This window comes from Saccopteryx leptura, chromosome 13, assembly GCF_036850995.1.
Source record: "Saccopteryx leptura isolate mSacLep1 chromosome 13, mSacLep1_pri_phased_curated, whole genome shotgun sequence".
In the NCBI taxonomy this organism is placed as follows: Eukaryota; Metazoa; Chordata; class Mammalia; order Chiroptera; family Emballonuridae; genus Saccopteryx; species Saccopteryx leptura.
The window spans coordinates 17,559,729-17,580,619 of NC_089515.1; the positions used below are offsets into that span (position 1 = coordinate 17,559,729).

Sequence of the window (20,891 nt, forward strand, 5' to 3'; positions counted from 1 at the left end):
CAACCACAAACCTCCTAATAAGTGACCCCTTCTTTTTTCCTGTGTGTATGGAGGAGATGGACTGAGGTGAGCCCTCCTTTCACCTGGTGAGCCCAGTGATAACTATAATATTTATACTTTTCAGCAGGAAAAATAGACCGTCTTCTGTTTTAATCAGTGGCTCTTGACAGGGGGTGATCCCCGTATCCCCCCCTCCAGGGAATGCCAGAGACATTTTGTTTGTCAGAACTGGGGGTGGCTCATGTCATTACTGAGCAGAGAGGTCAGGGATGTGGCTAAAATCCTACAATGATCAGGACAGAACCCATAAACAAGGATCACCCAGCCCAACATATCAATAGTGCCACAGTTGAGAAACTATCATAAGGATAAGCCCTTCCACAAGTCTCACAGATAATATGATTCTACACACACACACACACACACATACACACACACACACGAAAAGAAAGCTGAGAAGCCCTCTCTGTGAGGAATTACTGAATGCCTGGGGTCCAAGGCTGAGCTTGGCCTGATTTGCAGTTTAATTACTTAGGAACCTGATCACTTATCTCTTAAGGAGCCACCGTCCCCCCACTACTTTGTGTCCATCCTCTTCCCAACTTTTACACTATAATACTTACAATGCAATCAAACCAAACAACCTGCGCGTGATTTTCTAAATCAAAACCTGTTGTCCAAGGGTACCCCATTGCCAGGTTATGTAAAGCAGCCATCATCCGTTTGTTCTGTCTGGAAGGTCTGATGTTCATCTGTGATGCCCAGTATCCAATATAATCCCCTCTCAAAATATTCCAGGAGGTTATGTTTTTTTTTTTAAAATAAGGTACAACCTCCCCAAAATAGCTTATAAAGGAGTAGGGATTAAAGTTCACCGGGTTCTCCTATTTTATATACACCCTTGGAGGTGGGGCAGGGGAATGGTCACTGGTACAGGGAAGCTTCTCTCCTGCTAGGACTCACTGTGTGGTGTTCCTGTAGAGGATTGAAAAGTCTAAGTGAAAGCCAGTCCTCTCTGTCTAAATAGCCCTCTTCCAGCTTTCCACCCGAGGCCCACTTGCCCAGTGAGCTCCCCAGAGAGCCCAAGGACTCTTTCTTCCTAATTTAGTCACAGCCCACAGGCTGCCCCAGGCTCACCTGGCTCTCTGCCCATGACGCAGTCACAGACACCTAAAGGCGCCAGTCCCAGATCCTGACCTATGGGAACCAGCCAACCTGGCCGCAGATGCATTTCTACTCAGGCCTTAGGTCTCTCCCATGATCTGCTAGGTTTCTCCAAGGTGCAAGGTGGAGCTCCAACCATGGACTGAACATTTTGCCCTTCCTCAGTCTGTCTTATTTCATTATGCTCAGAACTTTCTTAGGATAAGAGTTTACCCAATAGACATTTATAGAACATTTCATCCCCAAACTGCAGAATACAATTTTTTTTTCACATGCACATGGAGCATTCTCCAGGACAGATCACATATTAGGCCATAAAATAAGATTAAATAAATTTAAGAAGATTGAAATAGACTAAGCATTTTTAGAATCACAATGGGGTGAACCTAGAACTCAACTATATGAAGAAAACTGGAAAAAAACACAAATATGTAGAAACTAAACAACATGCTACTTAACAACCAATGGATCAAAGAGGAACTCAAACAGTAAATCAAATACTACCTTGAGACAAAAGAAAATGGAACAACTTTCTAAAATTCATGGAATGCAGCAAAAGCAGTTCTAAGAGGTAAGTTCATAGCTATATAGGCCTACCTCAAGAACCAAGAAAAATCCAAAATAAGCAATCTAACTTTATACCTAAAGGGGCTATAGAAATAAAAATAAACAAAATCCAAAGTAAACAGGAGGAAGGAAATAATAAAGATCAGAACAGAAATAAACAAAATAAAGATCAAAAAATAGAAAAGATCAATGAAACTAAGACCTGGTTCTTTGAAAAGATAAACAAAATTGATAAACCTTTTGCTAGACCCATTAAGAAAAAAAAAAGAGAGTCAAATAGATAAAATCATAAATAAAAAAGAGAAGCTAAAACCAACACCATAGAAATATAAAAAATTATTAAAGTACAATGAACAATTAGATACCAGCAAATTGGACAACCTAGAAGAAGTGAGTAAATTTCTAAGATCATAAAACCTTCTAAGACTCAACCAGGAAAAAATAGAAAATCTAAACAGACTGATCACTAAAAAAGATACTGAAGCAGTAATTAAAAAAAGAAAAAAACTCTCCCCGGAAATACAAAAGTCCAAGATCAGACAACTTCACAGGTAGATTCTAGCAAACATTTAAAGAAGAATTGACACCTATTTTTCTTGAACTATTCCAAAAAAAAGCTGAAGAGAAAGGAACACTTTCAAACTCATTCTACAAAGCCAGCACTACTCTGATACCAAAACAAGACAAAGACGTTACAAAAAAAGAAAATTACAGGCCAATATCTTTGATTAACTATAGATGCAAAAATACTCAGCAAGCCAGATTCAATAATACATTAAAAAGATTATACACCATGAACAAGTGGGATTTATTCCAGAGATGCAAAGATGATACAACATCCATAATCAATTAACATGATACATCACATCAACAATATGAAGGATAAAAATAATATGATCATATCAATAGATGCAGAAAAAGCATTTGACAAAACTCAACACACTTTTATTATAAAAACTCTCAACAAAGTGGGTATAGAGCAAACATACCTCCAACAAAATAAAGCTATATATGACAAACCCACAGCTATATCATACTCAATGACGAAAAGCTAAAAGCTTTTTTCTCTAAGATCAAGAACAAGACAAGGACACCCACTATCACCACTTCTATTCAACTTAGTATTGAAAATTCTCACCACAGCAATCAGACAAGACAAAAAAATAAAAGGTATCCAAATTGGGAAGGAAGAAGTAAAACCTTCACTATTTGCAGATAACATGATAATATACATAAAAAATGTAAACTCCATCAAAAAACTACTAGAACTAATAAATGAATTCAGTAAACTTGCAAGATACAAAATCAATATACAGAAACCTGCTGCATTTCTATATGCCAATAATGAACAAAAAAGTGGAGAACTAAGAAAACAATCCCATTTACAATTGCATCAAAAGTATAAAATACCTAGGAATAAATTTAAGTAAAGAGGTGGAAGACCTGTAAGACACTGAAAACAGGAATTGAAGAAGATACAAATAAATGGAAGAATATATCATGCTCATGGATTAGAAAGATTAACATTGCTAAAATGTCTGGACTACCTAAAGCAATATACAGATTTGTTGTAATCTCTATTAAAATACCAATGGCATTCTTCTCAGAACTAGAACAAATCCTTATAGGAAAGCAGAAAAGACCCTTCATAGCCAAAGAAATCCTAAGAAAGAACAAAATGGGAGGTATCACACACTCTGATTTCAAACTATATTACAAAACTACAATAATAAAAACAGTATGGTACTGGCATAAAAACAGAAACATAGATCAATGGAATAGAATAGAGATCCCAGAAATACTTCCTCACCTATATGGTTAATTAATATATCACGAAGGAGGCAAGAATAATAATGGATAAAGACTTAGTATTGAAAGTCCTAGCAACAGCAATCAGACAAGACAAAAAAATATAAGGCATCCAAATCAGGAAGGAAGTAAAACTGGAAACTGGACAGAGACATGTAAAAAAATGAAACTGGACTACTTTCTTATACCATATACAAAATAAAACTCAAAATTGATTAAAGACTTAAATATAAGGCCTAAAGCCATAAACTTCTGGAAGAAAGCAAAGGAAGTAAACTCTTTGACATCAGCCTTAGTAATATCTTTTTAAATATGTCTCTTTAAGCCTGACTTGTGGTGGCGCAGTGGGATAAAGCGTCAACCTGGAACACTGAGGTTGCCGGTTCGAAACCTTGGGCTTGCCTGGTCAAGGCACATATGGGAGTTGATGCTTCCTGCTCCTCCCCCTTCTCTCTCTCTCCCCCCCTCTCTAAAAATCAATAAATAAAATATTAAAAAAATATATGTCTCTTTGGGCAAGGGTAACAAAATAGAAAATAGACAAATGGAACTACTTCAAACTAAGAATTTTTTTGCACAGCAAAAGAAACCATCAACAAAATGAAAAGACAATTTACTGAATGGGAGAAGATATTCATAAATTATAAATCCAATAAGAGGTTAATATCCAAAATATATAAGAAAATCATGCAATTTAACACCAAAAAAAAAACCCCCAAAAAAAGAATTTAAAAATGGGCATTTCTCCAAAGAGGACATAGACACATCCAACAGACATATAAAAAGATGCTCAATGTCACTATTTATCAGGGAAATACAAATCAAAACCACAATGAGCTACTACCTCATACCTGTCAGAATGGCTCTCAAAAAAAAAATCAACAAATAAAAAGTGCTGACGAGAATGTGGAGAGAAGGGAACCCATCAACACTGTTGGTGAGACTGTAAAGTGGTACAGTCACTGTGGAAAACTGTATGGGGATTCCTCAAATAATTAAAAGTAGAGCTGCCACAAGACCCAGCAATATCACTTCTGAGTATTACCTAAAGAAGACAACGCTAATTCAAAAAGCTATATGTACTGTTATGTTCAATTACAACATTAATTACAATAGCCAAGATATGAAAGCAACCTAGGTGTTCATTAATAGATGAATGAATAAAGAAGCTGTGCTATGTTTTCTACATTGGAATATTACTCAGCCACAAAAAAAGAACAAAATCTTGCCATTTTGACAACACTGATGGACTTAGAGAGTATTCGATGATGTGAAATAAGTCAAAGAGAAAGACAAATACTGTATGATTTTACTTATGAGGAATCTAAACAAACAAATAAACACACTGAAAAAAACCCAGAAACAGACCCATAGATATACAGAACGAGCTGATGATTGCCAAAGGGAAGAAGGAGTAGAAGGGATTGGGGGGAAATTTAAATGATAATTCACTAAAAAGCGCTCTCCCACACTCAACTTCCCAAACTTGTATCTAAGGCTCTGCTCTTGCTTGCAGAGGAGAGCAGAGGTATGTAGTGATTAAGAGCACAGGCCCTGGAGCAAGATGGCTACAATCGGCCACAGGAGATGGGGTAAAGACCATTCCTACAGTCAGAATTATGGTAGAAGGTATGTGTCCAACAGGCCAGTCCCTTTGCAGCCAGCTCTGGCTGAGGATCTGCCATTGTGAGCTCCATAGTGTGATACATGGGTGGTGAACTTAATTATTAAGAAAAATGGGCCTAACCAGGCGGTGGTGCAGTGGATAGTACATCGGACTGGGATGTGAAGAACTCAGGTTAGAAACCCCGAGGTCAGCAGCTTGAATGAGGGCTCACCTGGTTCAAGCAAGGCTCACAGCTTGAGCCCAAAGTTGCTGGCTTGAGCAAGGGGCCACTCGGTCTGCTGTAGCCCCCCGGTCAAGGCACATATGAGAAAGCAATCAATGAACAACTAAGGAGCAGCAACAAAGAATTGATGCGTCTCATCTCTCTCCCTTCCTGTTTGTCTGTCCCTATCTGTTTCTCTCTCTGTCTCTCTCTGTCACAAACAAACAAACAAACAAACAAACAAACAAAAACGGTGCCCTGATCCATGGCCTGGAGTGTGGTTCTCAGGAGAAGAAAAGTCAGTACTTAGAATGAGCCCTTCTGATTGTGTGGTCCCAGAGATTAGGACACAAACTCTGTCCCATTTGGAAATGAAGAGGCACAAACTGACCATCACAAGCACATGTTGAGCACCTACTGTATACGGTGCCAGGCAAGGAGGGAAGGAGGAACACAGGGTAATTCTAAGTGTGGACACACAAGGCGTTATGCGACCCCTTCATATATTCCCTTGTTCTTCATAAGTCTTAAAAAATTAAAATCATTATTCCCACTTCACAGATGAGAACGCTGAGACTCCAAATGACTGGATAGCTTGCTCAAAGTCTCAAAGTCAGGATGTGGTCATTTGAAACCAAGTTTGTTTGACTCCAAAGAACTTGTCCTTTTACTAAAACACCTCCCAGAGTGCAAGGTGAGTCATAAGTATAAATAACAGAGTTACAAGATGAGTGCTGCAGATAAGGGGTGTTCTGAGTGTAATCAGGTGACCTAACTTGTGGGGCCCAGGGCAAAAGGAAAAGGCAGGGTCGCAGTTCAAAAGTGATGAAGAACTTCAATATGGCGACAGCAGAGCACTGCACCAAGCACAGAAGGCTTCTGAGCAATGGCCTTCTGTGAACACATGCCCATGAAGCCAAGGCCAAATAGGAGGATGAACTCCACATGGGGGAGGGGAGGAAGTGGGAGCCACATCATTCATCCATCCTGACAACAGCAGTTCCCAAGGCCATCTGCTGGACAACCAAGCCTGTCCCTCTTGCCTCTGGCTAATCCTTTCTCCTGCACAGAGCTTGATGAACACATGGGCAATGGGAACTTGGGGGTGGAATTTGGTTCGGGAAAAGCAGAAGGCAAATCTGGCCCAGATGAAAACTGCTCTTTATTATGATACTGAATGTCCTGAGGGGACACGATGGAAGGGAATAATCTGGCCTCCCTTCCTGGGGAGAGGTCCCAGAGCTGTAGTGATCCTCAGCGGAGTGTGTGTCTGGGGGGTGATACACAGGGTAATACACAACAGGGTAGCAAGCATCACACTGGCAGGACGCGTCCAGCCCACGTGCGAGGGATGAAGGCAGTGAAAGGCTGGGAACCGGTGCGTGTCAGGAACGCTCAGCTGTGCCTGGCTTCATCACCAGCTCACTGTGTGACCTCCAGCCAGTTACCAAGTCCTTGTGGCCCAAAATACCCAAGTGCCAAGTACACAGGAACTTAAGGGCATTACCACATGGCTATCAAAAGTGATGCTTACTATCCACTTACTATTTCATGTTAAATTAAAATCCAGTGCGCAAAATCATGTATTATATGTAGTTACAGACATGTGTCAAAAGCGAAACAACCCTTAGGTAGAAAAAACAAAATACTACTGGGGAACACACCAAAATGTTAATGGGCAGTTGTGTTTAGATGGTAGAATCTTAAGTCAATTTTTCCCTCCTTTTCTAAATGTTTCAGCTTTTCTTTAAGAACCATGTTTATTTTTCAGTGGAAGAAAAAAGTAATGTTTTGGCCAATTCTGAGCCGTCTGGCTTACAAGGACCTTCCACTGAAGTTCTCTAACAGAGCCTTTCCTGCCGCAAGCCCTTCTCACCTGGAGAACCCCAGGCGAAACTAAGGGCGAGGCACAATCAGAACCGGGCAGCTGCGTAAGGCATGACCATGCTCGACCTCTCCTGGAGACCAGAACACGTGATCCAAAAGGGTTTTCAACTTGTTTTCTAGGAAGGCACCTTGCGCAAAGCAGAAGGAACACGCTGCCATGTTGATCAGGGGAAAACAAAAGTTCATTATGTGACCTCAGACTTCTCAGCAGAGAGATCAAGGTTGTCAACATCAAGACAGCTTCTTTAAGTACATGCCACAGCTCAAAATCGGTCGACAGTCTCTAAGTTTTCTGCCTTCCCCTGGCCGGCCCCACCTCAAACCACTGCTGGCCTGGGGGCGGGGGGCGGGGGGCCCTGAGTTCACTGCCGGCAGCTGGGCAGGACCAAGAGGAAGAGTCTCTGCTCAGCCCCCAGAAGTGGGCTTGGACCCACGGTCTCCAGTGTAACATTTTTATCCCCTTGGCTCAGTTTTATATACTTTTTTCAGGGTGGTGCTAGGTAATTGTGTTTTCTTTTGAGTGACAAGAAAGTGGCAACCGATGACTAATCCAGGCTAGCCCAGGATTAGCCTGTGTGGCTGAGCCTCCTCTCTCTAATCTTCGGCACTCTGAGCCAGGAGAGGCCCTGTCGTGGCTGGTTTGGGCTGGGAATCTTGCTGGAGCTGACCCTCCAGCCACACTGGAGGGGAGAGCTGGTCCCTGCCTTGGCCAGGCCCTCCCCTGCTGTGCTGGGATGAACCAGCGGCTGCTTGGAATAGCCCCCCACTGGGCCAGCAGGTACCGAGGCTTCCAGGGACTGAGATCCCAGTGCATGTGCGGCATGTGAGAAACCACTGGACACGTTCCCGGAAACATTCTTCTTCTCGTCTCTCTCTTCACCTCTTTCCTTTTCTAACTCTTTCAACGTAAGTGGCAACTCACTGTGAAACTCTCTCACCCCCCCCACCCCGTTTTTCTTTATCACCAGGGCTGGCTATGCCATCGTTTGTAGGGGGTGAGGGGGAGTGAAGACAGAAAAGATGAGGTCTCAGGCCCCTGGGATGAATGGAAGGCAGTAAGGAGGATTGGCCATGCAACCCCTTGAAAAAGCTACAATGGATGCTTCAGGGTCTTGTTATAGGAAGAGGCAGGGCAAGAACAAAGACAGGATTGGGTCCATGAGTGAACAAGCTCCGCCCACCTGTGTACCCGCTACATCCCCGCACAGAGGCCAGCCACGGCCATGAGCAGAGGAAGCCCGTCAAGTTGTGAGTCAGCCAGTGAGAATGAGCCCTTCCTAGAAAAGGAAACGGGTTCTTTGTTGGGCAGGGGTTTTTAATTCCCATCTGGTTAGCTGTTGTTCCTCTGGCAGTGCTCCAGGGGCACACGAAACAGAGGCAGGAAGCATTTTCAAGATTTTCCGATTTGCTCTTTAAAGACAGAACATAGCTTTCAGACTTAAAGCCCATGCTGGGTTCTCAGGGTGCCCATAGCCTCAGGACCTTTGCATAACCTATTTTCTCTACCTGAATGTCCTCCCTTTAGCTCTGCACTGTCCAGTAGGATAACTCTTAACCACCTGTCGCTATTTAAGTTGAAGTTACTGTTAAAGAAAATTTGACACTCAGTCCCTCTGTTGTACTAACCAGATTTCAAGCATTCAACAGCCACACGGGACTCGTGGCTACCATACTGAACAGCACAGTAGGTAACCTCTCCAGCATTCAGAAAGTTCTGCTTCAGATCTTCGAGTGACTGGTCCCTTCTCCAAGACGCCACCTCAGACCAGGAGTCTAAATCGGGACATATGGTTATTCGCTGACCCCTCATCCTACCTTTATCGCTATCTGAAATGACCTTGTTTATTCTGTGCTCTCTTGCCTGTCCCTCTCCTGGAATTGAAACTCTACGAGAATAGGACCTTGTCTGCTTCTTCTATTGCTGCATGCCCCGTGCCTAGAAGAGTACCAGGCATAAGCAGTTCAGTAAATACTGTTGAATACAGGACTCACAGGGTCTATGCCCTGCCCATCACTCTGAGATCACAGCACACCAGCCACCACCCAAGACAGCTGCAGCTCATTTTCCCATGGACCCTGATCAAGAGCACCCGGGGAGACAGTGTTGTTGGAGTGCCCAGATAGGAGCAGTGTAGCTAAGACCCAACTCTGTCCAGTTTCTCCTCTAAGGACTCCAGTTGCCTTTGTTACCTCTACCTGGGACCCGATTGGCCCAGCACTTGCACCGTCTTCCTTCTCTGCTTTTGCAAAAGATCAGAGCACTCTCTAATATAGTGTTAGACACCCTCCACCATGGAATCACTTCTCCTCCATATGCATTTACAAAAGCAAGTACGTAACAGGATGGGATCTAAACTAAGTGTAAGAAGTTGGTGTCTTCATACCCTGTGTACTCTATGAGTGCTTTCTGATGCCCCCCTCTGGAAGAAAAGGAGGAGGAGGTAGAGAAGGAATCAGCCCACTACTGGTTTTTCTTTGTTTGTTTGTTTTTTGGTTTGTTTGGTTTTTTTTGTATTTTTCTGAAGTTGGAAACGGGGAGGCAGTCAGACAGACTCCTGCATGCGCCCGACCGGGATCCACCCGGCACGCCCACCAGGGGGCGTCGCTCTGTTGCAACCAGAGCCATTCTAGCGCCTGAGGCAGAGGCCATAGAGCCATCCTCAGTGCCCGGGCCAACTTTGCTCCAATGGAGCCTTGGCTGCGGGAGGGGAAGAGAGAGACAGAGAGGAAGGAGAGGAGGGGGGTGGAGAAGCAGATGGGCGCTTCTCCTGTGTGCCCTGGCCGGGAATCGAACACGGGACTCCTGCACGCCAGGCTGACGCTCTACTACTGAGCCAACTGGCCAGGGCAGTACTGGTTTTATTATTTACTTCAATTAAAATGTGAATGGCAAGAGCATTATACACAGGATCCTCCTGGCCAAACACCAGAGGAGTATAAAGATATAAAAGCCGCAAAACATACCACATGTCACATTTCACTGAGCTTTCATAATAAGCTGAGTATAAAAGTCGCCCTTGTCTGGGATCAAGCAACACAGCAATCCAGTCAGAGGAGCAGAGGCTGGAAAAATCACACACAGGATGAATGGAGACTAATCAACAAACAGAAAGCAAAAACGAGAGCAGGCAGAATCTGTGCTCAGAGTCAAACGAGGAGGGAACCGCCAGAGTTGAGGACGCGGGTTGGACGCTAACAGCCTGACCACTTGCCAGAAGGAAACAGGGCAGCGTGCAGAAACTTTTGCAACATGCCTTCTAATTCTTGCTGAGGAAACAAGTCTGGTTTTAAGCTGATTTCCTCTTAAAGGCGTACGTGGCAATTATTTGCTGAAGCTCTGCTCTCTTGATGGCTTTCATGAATAAATGCACCAAACTCACTTCTATAACAACACGGCAGAACAATGGGTTTTGAGAGAATTGGCAGGGTGAACACATCTTTCATTCTGGACACATATTAGTAATCAAACCCTAATATCCATTCTGAAATGACTCCCAGGAAATTACATCTATTGTGATGCATACATCGCAAATTAATTTTCGTTTCCTTGGCCGTGATCGCATGAAGCCTGGTGATGGGCAGCAAGGTTCGCTTCTGCCTTCAGGCTCTCTCCTCTGTCTTTGGCTGAGTCTTAAGCAAAGAAGCACAGCCACCTGTACACCTTGGTCAAAGGATGGTCCTCCTCCAGACGGCACAATCACACTCACTGATGCGAGCCCAGATTTGGGAGGGACGGTCACTGAGGTAGGGGAAGGAAGGGAACAGCAGACAGCCGGATCAGCCAAATAAACCTCCTAAGTAATGGGATGACACACAGCACAGATCACTCTTCCAATCAGCCTCAGAGGCCCGTTTCCCTCCTAGGTGACCACCCTTGCGTTCTCTGCATGGGGCCAGATTAGAAGCATTCTGAGGTCAAGGACTCTGCAATACCCAGCATGGTGCTTTCCAGACAGTACAAGTCCTTTAGATGTTTTCTGATCCAACAAGTGATGTATAGGTTTTTCCTCATGTTGATTAGATTTCAGAGGTCTCCGTTCAAGTTTGAAACAGGAGGACCCAGGAGTCAAGAATTCATTCTTGACATTTGGGATTTAAAGGTTTAAAGCCGTGATCCAAGACCAACTGGTCAAAACGTGATGCTGAGGGTGAGCCAAGGACTGGACTGGGAAACCTGGCCCGGGCGTGTCTGCTTCTCCCCGGCCATGGTCAGGAATGCACCCGCAGTGTCAGACACGCTGGAGTGCTAACGCACCGGGGCATGGGAGGAGAGGCGGTGCATTAATGCTGTCTCTGCAGTCTGACCACAACCAGCTGCCCTCACAGCTGCCCCTAGCTTGAAAAGGCTGGACCCTGGCCACTATAGGGCAGCTCGGGACCAGGCTGAGGTCGCTGGGAAACAGCCGAGAGTGTTTTTCCTTTGGTGGTTATTTTTTCAAGGCAATGGTGCCACTCATTGACCAATCAATGGAAGAAGTAGCGTCAAGCCAAACTGGTTCTTCAGGTTTATGTTAATAGGATAATCCATCAAAAGTCTCACACCATTTGCCCCCAAAAGTCTACACCAGATTGGTTTTCCATATGGTTACTACAGCTCTCCGAAAACAAATAAAAACTTGCAAGCCTACATTCCCTTGAACTTTTTGCACTTACAGTACAAAGGCAGTGGTTGTTCCTAAAGGCAATGGCTGTTAAAACACAACGTATCATTTTATACAATAAAAATGTAACAGCTATTCCCCATAAGTGTGGGTTAGGTAGTGGGCTATTCTGATAAACCCTCTGGACTGGAAAAAGCTCTGGGTAAGTCACCTTAAAAGCACCAAGGGGCCCTAGCCAGGTAGCTCAACTGGTTAGGGCATGGTCCCGATACACCAAGGATGTGGGTTTGATCCCTGTCAGGGCGCATACAGGAATCAGTCAATGAATACATAAATAAGTGGAACAACAAGTCAATGTTTCTCTCTCTCCCAATCTCTCTCTCTTTCTCTCTTCCTCTCCCTCTAAAATCAATAAATTAAAAAAGAAAAGAAAAGAAATCACCAAGGAGTTGAAAAGACAGTATAGCCTGCCAGGTGAGTTTTGGGAGAAAGCTAGAACCCCAAAAAAACTAGAGGATTATTTGCAAGTCATAGTTACTTCTGCCTTGAGGATGCTTGAGGGATAACAGTGGCAGACGTCAAGGCACAGAGCAGATTCAATGTAAAGACTTACAGGACACCTTTTCCTGTATTGAGCTGGGTCCCAAAGGCTGCCCTCTCAGGATTAGGATGAGCCAGAACTAACCCGTCACCTGCTGTTCCTCCCTAACCCCACAGGCATAGAAAGAAGGCTGCTCTGTACCTCAGCAGAGCAAGAGAAGGAAAAGGAAGGGGGATCAACTACTCTGGAAAGGATGTGGCCACAGCCCAGCCACCACACATATTTCACCCCAGAAATCTACAGCATAGACAGGCAATGAATTTGGTTTGAAGTGGTCCCCAACTTGTAGTGCCCCTAAAGCAGTCAGAAGGGGAAAGTTCACTTCTTCCAAGCCTTGGATCATCTCCACAAGTAAAAAAATTAAGGGCAGCAGCCAGAAAAACAGTTAAAGATGATCATGCAACTAGGGAAATAAGGCGATATGAGTGAGAACCAGTATAAACAGCTGAGAGTAATAACAGACCTGGACAGGCTTCAGCTGCAGACTTACTAAGTTTATACATGCTTCCACTTGAAAAAGTCCGCGATAGGTTTGCAAACATCTGCAGGGAAGAAAAAAGACTGTACAAAATGACCTGCCAGACCTGGAATAGAATCAAACAGAATCTCTAGAAAGGGAAAATTCAGTAACATTAACATCTCAACACAAGTGTTTGGCAGTAGATTAAAACCAACAGAAGACAGAATTAGAAACCAGAGGTTAGATCAGAAGAAGCTGTGCAGCAAAAATGTGGAAAACACGGAAGGGTGGATTTATGACACGGAGGAGACAGTAAAAGGGTCCAACATACATTTCACTGGAGCCCCAGAAGAGAAGGAAGGTGAAAGTGGAGTTGAGATGATACCAAGGAGGTAACAGCTGAGTTTTCCCCAGAACTACAGAAAGACACCATGGATTTAAAAGACCCACAGAATTTCAAGCAAAATAAATATAAAGAAATGCACACCTTGCCATATCATAGTGATCAAAACCAAGAGTAAAATCTTTTTTTTTTTTTTTTTTTTTTTTGAGTAAAATCTTTTATAAAAGGAAAAAAGATATAGGTTGGTCCTGGCAGGTTGGCTTGGTGATTGAGTATCGTCCCAGCACAAGGAAGTCCCGGGTTTGATTCCCAGTCAGGGCACACAGGAGAACAAACCATCTGCTTCTCCCCCCTCCCCTGACCTCTCGCTTTTCCCCTCCCGCAGCCATGGCTTGAATAGTTTGAGCAAGTTGGTCTCGGGCACTGAGGATGGCTCCATGGCCTCACCTCAGGCTCTAAAATAGCTCAGTTGCTGAGCAACGGAGCAGCAGCCCCAAGGGGCAGAGCATCACCTGGTAGGGGGCTTGCTGGGTGGATCCTGGCCAGGACACATGTGGGAATCTGTTTCTGCCCCCTGCCTCTCACTTAATAATAATAATAATAATAATAATAATAATAATAATAAAGATATACGTTACCTTAAGACAAATGATGGTTAAACTGAGAAATGATGTCTCAACCTCAAAAATGGAAGCCAGAAGACAGCTGAATAATATCTTTAATACAGTTGACCCTTAAACAATTCAGGGATTAGAAGCACTTACCAACCCTGTGAATAGAAACCCAAAAAGGAATGAAGAGCAAAAGCGTGGCAAATGCACGGGTCCATCTAAATGTACGCTGACTGTACAAAATAGAACATGTTGTGGTGTTCTTTTTTTTTTTTAACATGGAATTAAAACAGGCAATGAGAGAAAATAAGCAAAGAGGGGTAGAGGTTTTTACAGTGCTCCCAAGACCTGCTATTACCCAATGGGAAATTAAAGTTTTGATGATCTTTAAACTCTAAGTACAAATGCAATATTTAGAACAGAAGAAATGTGTGAATTTCAAAGTAGCAGAAGGAACACAGGTAGTAAAACTATAGAGCAAAGCAAGGGTGTTACCATAAAAGTGGAAGCGAGGAAGGCAGGCAGGATGGCTCAGAGGCACGCAGAGGCTTCTGGGAGCCAATAGCCTCCCATTGGCCTGGTGATAGTTACATAGGTGTTTGCCTGGACTTTTTAAACTCTGCATGTATGCTTGAAACATTTCTGGTGCAGATGCAATATTCTACAACGACAAATGATTGGGAAAAAAATCACATATTTATTCCTTTCCGCTGGTATGTCCAGACTCTTCTATCCCAGCTTCATGTCCATACGTAGCTCAGTGTTTAGCAAATCAGAAAACAGTAGACACGGTCTCATCCAGCCTTCCATCTACAGACAAGTAAATCCTTATTGCACCCAGTTTATAGATGAGGCAGCCCAAGTCCAGCGAAGCTGAAGGATTTGGCCAAGGCTATAGTGACTTCACCTAGAGAGTCTATTGAGAATAATTTTTAATTCTTTTTTTTTTCTAAAAAAGGCACAATTTTATTTTTTATTTGCCTTCCCTGGACAAACACTCCACATGCCATGAGTCCATCAAGGGACTTCCCAGGGTTAAGTCTGCTGCACTGAGATGGCCCTGGAACCAGTCGGCCTCCCCTTGCCTCTAATTATTCTGCATTTTAAAGAAAGACATGCTCTTGGCCAGAAATGTGTGAGTGCCGGTAATTAACAGTGCTTTTGCAAGACTCTTCTTTAATACCGATGCAAAGATACCATTCAAATGGTGCAAGAGCAGGGATTTAAAAAAATAAACAGGACACAATCAAGCCTGGATTTGGGAGTGGCTTCCCAAAGAAACACTTGCCAAAAATAATGATGCTAAACCCTCAAACAGCCGAGCATCATACCAAAGGGAAACAGCACCATGTGGGAGAGGGGGAGCAGCCACTGCTGCAGACCCAGGAACTGCTCAGGGTTAAGGAGGAATGGGGGACATGTGTGTCTACACCCCCAATCTGCTCCTACTACAACTACCTCTCAACTTAGATATGCAACTGAGTCTTTTATAATTGATTCTTGTAGCAGAGAGAGGCCATGAGAGGATGCCCTGTCTTTCAACCCTGATTTTCTTATCATCTAGCTCCCAGACCGGTTTTACAGGGACATCATGTTAAGTTTGAAGGATCTGTCCACACACACCAATTACTTAAGATGACAGATCTCAGTTACACTCCTTGTTCAGATTAAGAGCAGTAATAACTGAAGTCACAAACACTCAGACCCAGTGGAAAACCGTACCCACTACCCCCTTTCTGTTTTCAAAGCCTCCTCTCGGCAAACAGGAAATGATCTCAGAGATCACGCTGGTCTCTCCATGTCACCGAGGAGAAAACTGAGGCAGGAAAGGCCAAGGGGACCATAGCGGAGGTCAGATGCCAACACTCCCGTTTCTAGATTACCAGCCCACTGACGACCACCTTGATCAAAATACTGCTACCTTCCTAGAGCCCTGACATGCCTGCTCCCCCTGCCTCACCAGACCCAGGTGTATTTCTTGGCTCTTTTTCAGGCTATGACTCCAGAGCAGTAATGGAGACCAATTAAGCTGGTACATCAAGGTCAGCAGCAAGCCGCTCCTACTCAGCCCCAGCTAATTAGGACTCCCTGCCACTTGGGAGGGAGCACACATCATTACAGGGCACCCAGACCCACCCTGTCAAGGCAAACAGCAAGTCTAGGGCTTGACAGAAATCAGGCAGGGTCTGTGAATTAAGAGGTCAGGCCAGTGAGAACCGAATGCGGTGATGATCACTTCCATGCACTCACAGAGCTTATGCTTGTGACAGTCCTCTCCCCACTCCCTGCTGCTCTAGCAAATGTAGCCTATCCCACCAAGAGAAGAGAAACTGTGAGAGCTGGCAAGGGCAAGGATCCTAGCAGGCAGTCAAGCCAGTCCAATCCGACCCTCCTGCCTTCCAGGGGGAAGGTTCTCACTCACAGACACAGCCTGCTGATAACAGTGCCCGGACCACAGGCAGACTTCGGGGCAGGCAATTTCCTTAACACACTGTATGCAGTTTCCACACTGCGTGCTGATCGGAGTCGGTGGTTGCTTTTGTGTTTTCCTTTGTTTGTGTGTGTGTGTGTGTGTGTGTGTGTGTGTGTGTGCATGTGCGCGCTGATGAAGCAAGGACTCTGTGTTTTCCTGAAATAAATTTTTTAAATACAAAAATATTCATCCAGACTTAATTAGCATTAACATTTCCACGTGTTTTTAACATTTTGGGGAAAGTTCAGTCCCGTCTCATCCTCTCTCCTCCCTCTGTCTCCAGAGGCAATAACTATATATACACGCCTAAGCCATATTCATATACTGGACACCCATAAATAATACTATTTTAGCACAGTCAAATGTATCAACCTTTTCATTTCTGAGTCTTGGTTTTTTTGGGTCTTTTCTAAGAAATTCTTTTTAACCCTGAGGTCATAAAGATAATCTCCTGGAGTTATCTTCTAACAGTGCACAAGTTTTGTTTTTAATGTTTAGGACTAGCTGAGACTGGTCTTTCCGTTTGCCGAGATAAGATTTAATCGTTTTCTATAGAAAGCCTGTTGTCTCAGGATGAGTCAGTGCCGAGCGCAGCCCTTCACACTGGTCTATAATGTACGGCTACCAGTTCCCAGGGATTCTTAGGTTTTATTGATCCCTTTGTTCTTTCTGTTTCCCCCAGAAGTAAGTATCAGACCTATTTATGTACCTTGCTCTTCCAAATCAATTTTAGAATTGGTGTGTATAGTTCTAAGAGAAATCCTGTTGGGATTTTGATTAGAATTGTCTTAAATGAGATGCTTCTATGCTCATAAGTTGTCCTGTCTATGAACAGATTGTTGTCCATTTATTATTCACTGTGATGATATTTATGATTTTCTCCATTAAAGGCTATATGTGTTTTATTTAATTTAGTCCTAGGTATCATGTAGTTTAGTTGTTATTATGAACAATATTTTTTTCCTATACCATTTCTAATAGGTTACTGTTGTTGGACAGAAATGCTATTGCTCCTTGTATGTTGGTGCCATACTCTGCAACTCTGCTTACCTCTTTTAGTACATACTTTAGGAAGTTCTTGAATTTTGGAGGTACACAATCATATCATTTTCACATAAGAGGAATGTTGTCTCATATTTCCCATCTTTATAACTACACTTACTTTTCGTGCCTTGTTGCATTGGCTAGGTCCTCCAGCATAATGTTGAATAGCAGTGGTGATATGTAGTGTCCTTATCTTATTTCTGACTCTAATTAGAAATGCTTCTAAGGTTTCCCTACAAGCACGATGCTGACCGTAGGATGGCAGTTGCCTTTTATATGTTCTCAGACAGTACCTTCCCAACTAGCAAGCTCCTTCAGAGCGAGGCCCAAATCTCACACATCTTTTCCTCCACTATATGACCATGCTTGTCCCACAACAAACGCACAGTACCTGTCTGCTGATGGCTTATGTCAGCGATTTTTAACCGGTGTGCCTCAAGAATTTTTAAAACATGCAATACCCGACTATTTAGTCAGGGGCACTGACCTCTTTTCCCTTAGATTATCAGATAAAAAAAATGACAACAGCCAACACACCAACAGCTATCCGGTGTGAATGAATCAAAAGTGTACCTACTCTTTTTTTTTTTTTTTTGTCAGATCAGCAAAAATATATATTTGGATGCGTCACTAAATTTTAGTAATTAGTTCATGTGTGTCATGAGATGAAAAAGGTTGATAATTGCTGGCTTATATACATTTTTAAACTCTACTAGTTGGTATTTATTTTGAGACTTCCTGCTTCTTTGACCTAAACAAACGTGGTGGATGCTGGGGCGACATTTGGCCAGCTGGATTTAAGACAAATGTTCTTTAAGTGTGTGTGTGTGTGTGTGTGTGTGTGTGTGTGTGTGTGAGAGAGAGAGAGAGAGAGAGAGAGAGAGAGAGAGAGAGAGACTGCACATATACTTAACTTTATGATAGCTCATGAAGTGAGCCTCTGGGGCTTCATAAAGGAAACAGAAGGATTCTGGTTTTTTAAAAGTGAATTATTTCAGGGATTTTGGATTTGATTGCCCTCTGGGGACTGTTCATTGCCTCCCTCCTTGTTCATCCCATACTAATGAGAACTGACTAAGAAGAGATTAACCGGCCCCGGAAGGGGTCGCTGATTTTTCCGGATGCACAAGGCCCCCTCCTCTGTGCAGCACAGCAGCGCCAGAGGCGGGCGGGGCTGCTCACGCGGTCGGCTGGAGCCGTGCCACACACCTCTGGCTTCTCGGCAAGAATGCAATTTCTGGGCGTGCGGCCAGGCCTGTCCCCCGAGTCTGTGCACACACCACCACCAGTAGGACCTCCTGACAAGAAAGTGCCTGTGGTGAGGAAGGGTGAGAAAGAAGGAAAAAACCACGCTTCCTTCATCCTCCAGCCCCTGTTCCCTCTGCTCCTGGCTAAGCCATTGGCCACTACCCCAGGTCCCTGTCCCCAGCTCTTAGCTCACTGCCTGAGGAACGTCAGTGTCAGGAGACAAGATGACTGTCGCTCTCTTGACCCCAAATTATCCTCCTCCTTGTTCAAGCAAACAGCTGGACAGAGGGAAAAGAAGGAATGCTTCACATCCAGGGGGAAAGCAGAGTGACTGAAGGCAGTGGTCTACTCCTCAGTGAAACGTGGCAGCAGCACAGATGGTGAAGAGAAAGTCAGCCTTCTCCTAAAGCAGAAGTCCTGGGTTCGAGTCTCAGCCCCACCACTCACTTGCCATACCATTATAGGCAACCTTTCAGTATCTAAGTACGTCATCTGTAAAGCGGGGACAAGCCCTACAGTCCCAGGTACTACCACCGCAGGAGCCGGGAAAAAGGGACAGTCTGCTCAGTCCCTGAAAAGTCCAAAGCCCCTGAAGGAAGTTTGTACGAAGGCCAGAAAATGCGAGTCTTTGAATGGCTGGCTTGAAGGACCAGGGCAAGCTGAGAAGATAGGATAAGCCACTCGCGGGCTCTGCCAAGAGGACCCACACGCCTTCCCCATGCGTCATCACCACTCCTGTATTACTTAGCGTCTGTCCCAGACAGCCCAACATGGGACAAAGCTGAAAGGAGAGAAGCCACCCAGGACGCCACCGGGAGGGCCTCCCGCTTGCTCCGTGAAGGGCCATCTTCACCTCCTCATCTCCCTCAGCCCACATCCACGCAGGCAGACGCCAAATTCTTCTGAGTCCGTCTGCACTATGAATAGAAAATTCATCTCCTCTTGGCTATTCCGGCTGCCAATGCCCTGGTCAACATTCTTGCCTGGATTATGCTAATACCCCTTCCTATCACTCCCCAACCCAAACCAGGCCACAGGAGCCATCTTCCTGAAGAGCAGGGTAGAGTGCTTCACTCTCTGCTCAATACCTTCATGGCTTCTGCTTGTCACTGAGTCCAGTGACGAGTGACTTGCCGGAAAGGCACTGAGTGAGCTCTGAGCGCGGTCCACCTCCCACCTCGCCTCCCTCTAGGCCTCCCGGGTCAGTCACCCAGACCACCTGGATTTATCCAAACACACCATGCACCTTTCACCCCTGAGCTGGGGCCACGTTGGTGCTCTTTCCAAGGTGACCAGTGTCATCGCCTTGTATCAGAGCGAACCAGATGCATGGCTCTCCCCCCTGCACACAAGCGCCCCTGAGGGCATGACCTGCTTTAGTCTTCCAGTCATGCCCACGGTGTCATTACCATGGTAAGTTTTCAGACTAGAAAACTGAGGCCAAAATGAATGAGATGGATGACCCCTGAAAACACTGGGTAGAGTGACAGGAGCCAGGTACCAAAAAAAAAAGGCCACATGTTGTATGATTCTATTTATATGACATGTCCACCACAGGCACATCCATAGGGACAGAAGACAGCTTGGTGGTCACCAGGGGCTACGGGAGGAGGGAAGGACTGTGTCGTGGACACAGGGCCTCCCTTGCGGGCGATGAGAAAGTTCTGGAACTAGATGGGACGATGGCCGCACACCATTGTACATGTATTTACTAACACTGAATCATACACCTTAACATGGTTAAAATAATAAATGTGATGTGATGGGTATTGTACCACCAAAAAAAGGGGGGGGAGGGGAACCATTGAGGCTGAGAATATAGAAATAATTATTCCAGCTAGCAAGTGTGATTACGAGTTGATTCTAAGAGCCCGGTTTTTCATTGCAATTTTGAGTCAGCAGAGAACCACCTCGTGACATCTCAACACCCAGCCCAGGCCCAGCGCATCCTCCCTGACAGATACCGCTCTGAGTGCACCGGCCTCAGCGGCCATGGTTCCAGAAAAGCCTGTCCCGGAAGCATCGGCGCCGCGCTGTCCTCGGATGCCGGGCGCTGGTCTCCGCCCCTCTGCCGGACGGTGGGCAGGCCCCAGGCAGAGGCTCCCTGCCGGGCCTACTGACTTCACGAGTGTGACGGAGACGAGAGAGCACGCTGGCTGTACGGTTTTCATTTGTTTTTTTATCTGAAAGTTCCCACTGTTCTTTTTGTTTTTTTTTTTTTAATTTTTATTCATTTTAGAAAGGAGAGAGAGAG

At 44.6% G+C, this 20,891-nt stretch overlaps 1 protein-coding gene across 3 annotated transcripts in view; it reads right to left on the reverse strand.

Annotated features, from left to right (window-relative positions):
* Positions 1-20,891, reverse strand: part of RBM20 (RNA binding motif protein 20) — a 203,769-nt gene that overhangs the window by 79,736 nt on the left and 103,142 nt on the right. The window lies entirely within an intron of this gene.